At 46.4% G+C, this 9,451-nt stretch overlaps 1 pseudogene; it reads right to left on the bottom strand.

Moving 5' to 3' along the window:
- Positions 1 to 523: 523 nt before the first annotated feature.
- Positions 524 to 1,597, bottom strand: LOC146203865 (ELAV-like protein 1 pseudogene; annotated as a pseudogene).
- Positions 1,598 to 9,451: the final 7,854 nt, after the last annotated feature.

The following is a 9,451-nucleotide window of genomic DNA, read 5'->3' as shown; positions in this document are numbered from 1 at the left end:
GGAAACCCCACACTCACCAGCGACCTAAATACAGATGCTGCTTACCCTACATCTGCACTGGGCCTTCCAGTGAACCTGGCACAGGTCACAACTTCAGCACCGGATTTCACTCAAACCTTTGTGCCTTATGAGCGCTTTTTTTTTACTAAATAAAGAAATATCGTTCACAATACTTATTTCTGGTTTGTCTTCAGTGAATCTTCCAATGAGTTGCAAAAACAGCTCTGTATATATGCGAATGCCTCCAAGCAACGGATTGGCAAGAAAATAGGAAACCATGCAATATATAAATCCGATACTAACATCACCTTACTAGCCAGTAAGTAGGATTGGCTTACAAATATTGCGGTGCCAATGAATTTGAGAGCATGAAACTATTTAGAAGCCATCGAAAAATCAGATGGAAATTATTACGATAGTCGACAAATAAGGCTGGGTTTCCAATATAGAACAGCCAAACAATATGAATTAATATAATAATCTGTTTGAAACTGGAAGTCCAGCATTGTGGGTAGGCCGGCTTTTTATTGGCTCAATATAGACATTTCATCTGTGTTATGTGCCATCTCTCTTGATAAACAAGCCTGCATAGAGGAACCCGTTGAGAGCCTCAATGGCCCGCACGCAGTCCTGGTAGTTGGCCATGGTCACAAAGCCAAATCCCTTGGAAAGCCCTGTGGCCGTGTCACGGATGATGTTCACCTCGGTCACAGTGCCGTATTTGGCAAAGTGTTGCAAGAGCGACTTCTCGTCTGTATCGGTCTCAATGTTGTAGACAAAAAGAACGCGCCCACCAGCATCAGCTGCAGTGGGAGCCGAAGCCATGCCACCCATTGGATACTGGTAGGAGCCAGTCAGTGGGTTGTACCGACAGCGACCCTGAGCACCACTCATGGGTCCAGCACCAGCACCTGGGGGTCCGATGAGCTGATCCTGGGTACCTCGGCCTCCGGGCGGACGTACCTTCTTGGAGTTGTCCACTGCAAACTTGACGAGGAGTGGCTCGGTGGCACCCGGCAGCGTTTGGCCCGTCAGCGCTGCCATGGCAGCTTCGGCGTTCTCCCGGAGATGGTACAACGCGAAAGCTACCCCCTTGTTAGTATCGCCCGAGTCCTCCTTGAGCACCCTGAACTGGATCAGCCGGCCAAAATCAGCAAACAGCTTCTCGGCCTGCTCTGCTGGAAAGTGCTTAGGGATGCCACGGATGTAAAGGTTGGCAGGTTTAATGGTCTCGCCGCCGGGCTGCGCGTATCCCAGCTTGATCTTCTTGTTCTGTAGCTGCAAGCCGTTGAGTGTCTCTATGGCTCTCGCTGCATCGCCAGCTCCTTCGTAGTCGACAAAGCCAAAGCCATAGCTGTAACCCGTTGCCTTCTGGCGCACAATCTTGGACGACTTTATGGGACCGATGCTGGTGAAAAGGTTGCGGAACTCCTCGTCCGTCAGGCATTGGGGAAGGTAGTTGATGATCAGGTTGGTCTGGCTATTGCCACCGTCGGCTTCCATGGCTTCGTCTTCTTCCACTGTGCATGCTGGGTCAGGCCCTCACTGTTCGGGTTCGGTTTAGCTTGCTCCCGTCTTGCCAGGAGCTCACAGGACTGATGGCTAGGCTCGGGAGGAAGAAAAAAAAAGGCACTTCATTCGAAGCACTGCAGCAGGCGTAATTCCGTTTCCTCAACGGTGGGGTCTCGCAACTTCTTTCTCCTCACTCGTTGCCTCTCAGCGGGTTAAACGGCGATTGTTACGGATAGGTGTCTCTGAACGCAACCTAAATGTAACATACACTCTCTGAAGGCAGAAAATGATTACGGTGAAGGTAATTGAATACAGTTACCATTGTTAAACTGTCTCCTCGGGACTCTGTTCACGGCTGGTTCTGTGGCTATTAAGAATAAAAAACACCACCACCACATCATCATCATCATCATCACCAGCCTGACTATACCCACTGCAGGGCGAAGGCCTCTCCCATATTTCTCCACTTAATCCGGTTCTGTGCTAGCTGCATCCACTTGACCCCTGCGAACTTCTTAATCTCATCCGCCCACCTAACTTTCTGCCACCCCCTGCTACGCTTTCCTTCCCTTGGAATCCAGTTTGTTACCCTAAGCAACCATCGGTTATCCTCTCTTCGCACTACATGTCCTGCCCATGTCCATTTCTTCTTCTTAATTTCCACTAGAATGTCGGTAACTTGAGTTATTTCTCTGACCCACTCTGCACGTTTCCTATCTCTTAATCTCTTATCTTAAAAACACCACATAGTTTAAGCTAAAGGGGAACACCCACCCAGTAATGATCTTGGTACGTTGCGTTTTAATAAACAATGCAGAAAAAGATGAACTTACAGGATTTGAACAGATGTTTCATTCGTACAGTGCTCAAGTAATTACTGTCAATCAATTGCGCCACGGAAGCTTTTTTTTTCTTTATTTCCTGTTAATAATGAAGCAACGAGAATGGCAGGCTTTAAATGCGCTCTGATTCATTTTTACAATATTCCTGATGTCACTAGGTGACGCTGCTCAGAGAACCCTACCGTTGAGAGTACGGAATCACGCTTTCGACAGGTGGGTCAACCGGGCAGCGAGTCAGCGAACCGGCCAGGAAGACAGGAGGGCCCCCAATGCCAGCTGCAAGGAGCAGAAGCGATGGCGGTAAAAAACGACGGGTCCAAGCTGTTAAAAAAAAAATATACCCAGAAAAATAACAAACAAATATGAAGAAAAAAAAACGGGTAAAACACTTTGGAAAGACAGAAATTACCAATCGAGATGGGAGAAACATGTGAAAAAATATTCTGAGCAGAGGAGGGCGTTGTTGAAGTACCGGCAGAAGGAAATGCTTGATCAAAACATTTCTGGCATGTCATTTTAGTCAAAGCTATTGCGATCACGTACCTTTAAAAGCTATGGATTACAGAGCTTTTAGACATGGCTTATTATTATAAAATAGGTCTTGAGGCACGTTATTTGCTAAACCACACATGTAGAATGTCCATGGCAACTAGGCCACAGGAACCTATGCGTGATCAAGGGCAGGAAAACAAAAAAATCTACAGATTCTTGTGGAACAATATTCTATTGAAGAACTCAGGGCCGCTCTCCACATTGTTATGGAGAGAGAAAAAAAAAAGGTCTCTTTACTATGCATCATTATATTGGATCTTCTTCTTTCACGAGTACATACCACCGCCATCATCCCGCGGCGCCGCCTGGCCTGTGGCACGCGCCTAGGTTCGCCATCAGAATAAACGCCAGGCACTCCGTTTCTATCGAGGCGTAACGGAGGGGTGTCCGTGTGCTGCGCGATGTCAGTGAACATTAAAGAGCCCCGTGTCACCAAATGTTCGGAGTCTTTCACTACAGACGTGGCAGGTGTGGATCACTTGGTCTATTGTTTCTTGGTCCTCCTCCTGTCAAAGCAGAAAACGTTTGAGAACTGTTCCCCTGCAGCTGAATTCGTTATCAGGACCATTTGGAATGTCAGTCCTCTTTCGAAAAAGGCGTGCCAGTCATCGGACCACCTTTAAGTGCTGACTAATCATCTACCCTGCATTGTAGTTTTTCCTGCCTGGTGCCGCTTTTTATTTTCTTTTTCTGGTCACAGGATGAGTGGTTCCACGTTCAGAATACATACCGAAGGAGCATTCTTTCGCTGTTCGCGCTGCATCTTTCTCGCCACCCTCCCATCTCCCCCCTTCCTAGCATTTCTTTGCCGGAAGCAAAAACGTATTTAAACCCCGACACTGATGATCGCGCTGTCCAGACGAAGACAAGTTCACTTGGCGAAACATTGGCTCGGCTTGCGAACTGAGGCTCCCCCTCTACCCTTGTTCAGTGATCTTTCAAAATCGCCCTATGTTAATTCGGTACTTTAAAAGGAAATTCAATTTGCGTTGCTGCTTTCATTCTTGCGCAGTACGATACCAGGTTTTCGACAGTGACGGCCCTATAACGACTGCCGATGCCACTCTGATGCAAACCATCGATTGGATAATTCAGCTTGGAATATTCTTTCATCGCAAAGTACTCGAAGACCGGGCAGCCGACCACAAGCGCTAAATGACCGATTTGCACAGCCTAACGCGCACACTACTTACTGGGACCGGGGCTGCGTGAAGGTCTAGGTGGTTCGGATCCGTTTGCCTGTAACACTTTCCGAACGAAAAAATTCATAAAACGTTTCGCGAAAACAAACCAAACATAAAGGGCAAACAAAAACTGGTACATAAAGCCAAGCGGCAGACCCTAACCTAATCCCGCGTCAGAAACTACTAGCTGACCGACGCAGTGCACCGTAACTGCTAGCCGGCAGGTTCGCAACTCGGCAGATATAGGATAAGCGAACCACTTCTTTTTGAGCCTTTTTCTTAAGATTTATCTTCTTCTGCACTCTAAATATTACCTCTCGAAAAACATTCTACACCCGCCAGGTGGCTTTCCGCTGTCTCGCATCGAGCTCCGGGAGAAAAATAATAATAATAATAATAAAAAAACAGTGCACAATGCTTGAACCCTCGCCTGGTTTGCTTGGTTATGGTTTGTTACGTTTTTGTGTACAGCCAGGTGCAGAGCAGTAGTTGGACCCTCTATACGAATATAAATGCGAACTAGCGCGTTGATAACCCTGTACTACCTTATAGAGCGGTTTCCGGAGTCCGCCAACATGATGGAAACTCGCGCTGTTAACGCTGAGTCTTTGAAACGGCAAACATTCCTTCCTTCTACCAGTGCTATTTAGCCCTTAAGTGCCCGTTTGCTTGCCCTGTTCACACCCACTGGATTCACGGGGTGAGATTAGTTTGTGGGGCTTCCTTAACACAGTTGCCGTAACATTTTATTTCATCACTGTTCGTTGCTCCTAATAGAATACCTATACAGACTCCCCAAAAGACAGATGAGAGCAGTTTTGATTGAGACTTTATTTCCTGTACGGAAGTATCGGTTCTAGGTAGCAGTGTGGTTTGGTTTGTGGTTTGTGGGGTTTAACGTCCCAAAACGACTCAGGCTATGAGAGACGCAGTAGTGGAGGACTTCGGAAATTTCGACCACCTTGTGTTCTCTAACCTGCACTGACATCGCACAATACACGGGCGCCTTGTCTTTCGCCTCAACCGAAAAGCGACCGCTCAGGCTGGGATTCGATCCCGCATACTTTGGAACAATGGTCGAGCACCGTAACCCCTGCGCCTCCCCGGCGGGAGATAGCAGTGTATGCGAACGAAATAGTTGCGCGTTCAGTTGGCCGCAAAACCTTTTTGAAGCTTTACGCACCTAGCGAAACGCGCCTTCGAGGAAAGAGGACCTTTTGACCGTGGTCAGTGAGCTGCCCCTGTGCCAGTAGCCAGAGACTATTTATTATTGTTTTGTGTTTTGACCTGATTCAGTGTTATTTTCTTCAACGGACTGTCAGAAAGGTTATTGAAATAACCCCGTATACTGTAAGATGATTTCTTACGAGGTAAGGTTCTAAGGTTTAATTTGACTTTTTTTTGCGTTTGTTTGAGTGTATAGCCCATGACAGAGCCGCATGGTATATCCCACTCAGAGCCGCCACGCTTATCGAAGTCTTTGTTCAGAGCACAGTGTTGCAATGATGCGTGGCGTGTATGCGCTGCGCAAGATAAGCCCCATATCTGGCTGCCATTGCTTGCTGCATGTATGCGTCTGCCAAAATATTGAAGTGTGCGCAGACTGAGGGTAGGATGATGAGAGTATTTATGACAAGTTCGCGGAATGCGGCCTGGTTAAACAAGGCTAGATGCCAGTGAATGCTGTATTTATAAGCAGTAAAGAAATAAACAGCTAGGAGTGGCGTAATAGTTAACCCACTTGGGTGGGGCATCGCCAGACAGTGGTTCGAATCATGTGATGTGCAGCTGTAAATCTGGTTTCCTTTTTTTTTTTATTCTGCAAATATATGCCCGCGGTATTTTAGAGCTTTGATCTTTTTCAAACCTTTTTTTTTCTCCCAGATCAAGCAGGACGACCGAATAATATTACAGGGCCAGCCTCTATGACAGCTCCGTCGTATTGCATGCAGGTCCATTCTGTACAGTAAGCCGGTATACTGAATTTTGTAAGAAAGTTCTTATCAGATTTTTTAAGATGAAGGCGCTTGTCGACGAATCAATTTCTTCCAACGAAAACTTCTAATTCCTCGGCTGCTCTGCACTTGCAAACACAGCATGCCAAGAACGAAACCGCGGAGGCACGCATAACTGCGAAGCGCCGAAAACAAGACACAGTGAGGTAGAACTGGCCGCCTATAGCGCCAACAATGGCGCAAACAAGTGTAGGTTTTGTTTCTTTTCATCATCTAGGATGCCCTTTTTTTTTTTGTCTTCACTGCGTTATAAAAGTGCACCAGCAGTCACTAAACAAAACCTACTTTACAAGACAAGCAATGCACATGCGTGAACCTCCGAGATTCGTTGTCCCTCAAGGCGCTTGGGCTTGCAAGAATGGGCTGTGGCCGCAATACCGGCATTTCTGTTCTCTCTCTCGTCTGCTCAGCAAGAGCCTTTTTATTTGAACAAAAATGACTTTTATTCGTCATTAGGAGCTAGCAATCTCTCGATACGAACCAAGTGAATTTCCTCCTGAGTGTCCCTTTAAAGTAAGCATCGAATATCAATCTGCAAGACTTCCCAAGCTTAGTGCGGGTCTGCTGAACACTGGAGTACTCCCTTAGAGCACCTGTCCATATGTCCAGACAAAGGCTGAATTCCTTCAATTCTGGCGAAAAATAAATACGTTTGGACTGATCGCCACGTCTGTTTGAGAGCCTAGAATAAAATGTGCGCAATAAGGACTTGAATGATAGCGAGTGATCTCGCCGCAGTCGCTATTTGGCAATACCTTAAGGTTGCTGATTCCACGTTTGCGAGATCGGATGCTCGATGCTGGTCCAGACATAAACAAAGACAATATGCAAAAACGTCCTTGTGCTGTGAGGTGTGCAGAGCACGTTGAGCATCCTTAGAGATTAATATAGAGCCTTCCGCTCCACCTCCTAACAGCCTATGTGTAGCCTCGAGAGTTTAAAACCCGACATACAGAATACTGTAAAATTTGAGCAGATTATTGCTTTTTCAAGCGAAAGATATGCGCTGCGTTCGGCTCTGGACCATCTTGACAGCCGTCCTTACACAGAGGAGAAAATCCTCGGCCCATGGCCACAGAAGGCGTCTAACGGCAAAGCCTTCAAAGCACTTATGTGTTTTATGAGAGACACAAACTTGATTGAGAAACTGTGACTGTGCTCCTCGCCGCCTTACCTTTCCTATCATTCTCTTCTATCTTTCTCCTTTAAACTCCTCATTCCCCTTCCCCAGTGCAGGGTAGCAAACCGGAAGCTTACTTGGTTAACCTCTCTGCCTTCTCTCTCTTTCTCTCTCTCTCGAGCAGATTACATTATTATAAGCAAATTACAGAAATTAGATTGTTTTTCTGTAGACTGCAATGGAAGAAATGTTTTGTTCTATTGGGTATCACAATGTGTTAATTTGAGCATGTAACTGTGCAAGAAAAATATCTGGTTACGTAAGTGCTTTTGTTGGCTTGAAGCACTGCTGTTAGTGCCGCAAGGTTTCGCGCTTTCGTTTGCAGGGTCAGCTGCCTCGAAAGTAGGAGCAACGACCAACGCGCCTCCGCTTAGCAAGTCAGCGAATCCTCACATGCGGACGAGTGAAGATGTGGACGCAGGCCTTAGCCACAAAAATGGCTATCTAAAAAAAGGAAAACTATCTGAAGCTTGTCGCATTTCATGCATGCACAAAAACATACAGACACGCGATTCTACATTTCTTTAGTTCGTCACGACTGAAAAGTATTTCCGTATTTCAAGAAACATTGGTTGCCAATCACTGCGTCAGCTTAGCAGCCGGATAGCATTGCGAAGGATACCCTTTCCTGAAAGTAGAAAATGTTCGACACAAAGTTTTGAGGCTCAAGTCCAGTGACTCCATAAGCGAAGAAACGTGAGGTGTTTGTAGGAGCTATAATCAGAACCCTTCGCTATGCTTTCATAGAAGGATTAAGTGTCAATTTAACGGTGCGGCTTTCGGCAGCGAACTGAAATTTTAGGACAACAAATCGCAGAAATAATTCATCACATTCCAAAAGTAATTTTTCTTCTATCCAGCATACAATACGAGAAAGCAGTGGAGGAAAACTGCATTCGGCACCGTGAATTCGGTTTCCGTTTGAATGTGCATGGGAAAGGAGAACTAAGAGCGATTATCAAGCGTCCGTTTTGAAGAAGAAGCCGTAAGGTAGCCCACAGCATGCGGTTTCTACTCTGCACTGCAGCGCCACAGACTGCTGACAACTGCTCCAGCGCAACAAGAATGCAGTGTCAAGAAGGATGTTTTGCGTAACGTATGTGGAACATTTTTCAAGTAGTGAAGAGGGGACCAAAGGGGACGAATTTCAATAGAATTTGGACCCTATAGCTTTGCGTGTGGCTTTCTGTTGCAGTTTTTTTACCAATTTGATGCGCAGCCTCTATGAGCGCAAGAGAAATGAAGAGGCAACGAAGGGAATATGCAGTATTTCAACGTTGATTTGGCAGTATCCTTGTAATGTAACAAGCTTGAAAGGCAGCGTATTTCATAACATTGGGAGTTTTGGCAAATTAATGCTAAAAATTAGACTAAGCCTATCTTGCGAAACACTTGAAGTGTACTTTCTCGTTTCAGGCCGCAATTCTGAACTGGACAGTCTCGTGAAGACAGTCGCGGGCATTTTCTCGTTCGCAAATGGAGCAGACAACGTCGAGATTCACGCAAAATAGCCTTCGATCTATGCTTTCGTCGCTCTGAGTCTTCACAGGCTCCCTCGAGCGACTCTCTGTTGGGAGAACTGGTCATGTTTTGATATTTCCCGACATCTATCCCGTCAAGCCGGGCCCTGCGATGCCGCCAACTGCATCTTCGCTTTTATACGCAGCATAAGATGACTTGTGTATTCTGCACTTGAGCCTGACTGCGGTGGGGGCGATGGTCTCAGCGGACGGTCCTGCAGACCCCTTACCACGCTCTGCTCCGTACACCTGTGCTGAGCTGAGTGCTTTGGGAATGCCATTTCAGCTTGTCTAGAAGCGCATGTGACTGCGGTGCGGAAGTCAGTCGCTCTTGCCTATTGAGCCAGCTTAGCTTGGGGCCCCACGCATAATTGTATAAACTGAGTCGAGCCTTTTTATGACTCTTCTGTGGTGCACCCTTGCTCGTCGAGGCGTCTGCCCCATACATTTCAGTATCTGCACAAAAACTTCCCGTATCTCAAAAATATTGATTTCCTCGTTCGGCCTTCGCTAAAACTTACTGAATTTTTTTGCAAACAGTGTAACGCAACGGTTCGCAGAGAAAACTAAGCTTTTCTTAATTTCGATTTCAGACTTGCAATTCTTGCTCTTAAGTTTTAATGGTAGTATACATTTATATACCCGC

Source organism: Amblyomma maculatum, chromosome 1 (assembly GCF_055883805.1).
Source record: "Amblyomma maculatum isolate TAMU_Amacu chromosome 1, ASM5588380v1, whole genome shotgun sequence".
NCBI classification, from domain to species: Eukaryota; Metazoa; Arthropoda; class Arachnida; order Ixodida; family Ixodidae; genus Amblyomma; species Amblyomma maculatum.
The sequence above is the reverse complement of the archived record's forward strand: the minus strand, read 5'-3'. Positions and strand labels throughout refer to the sequence as shown.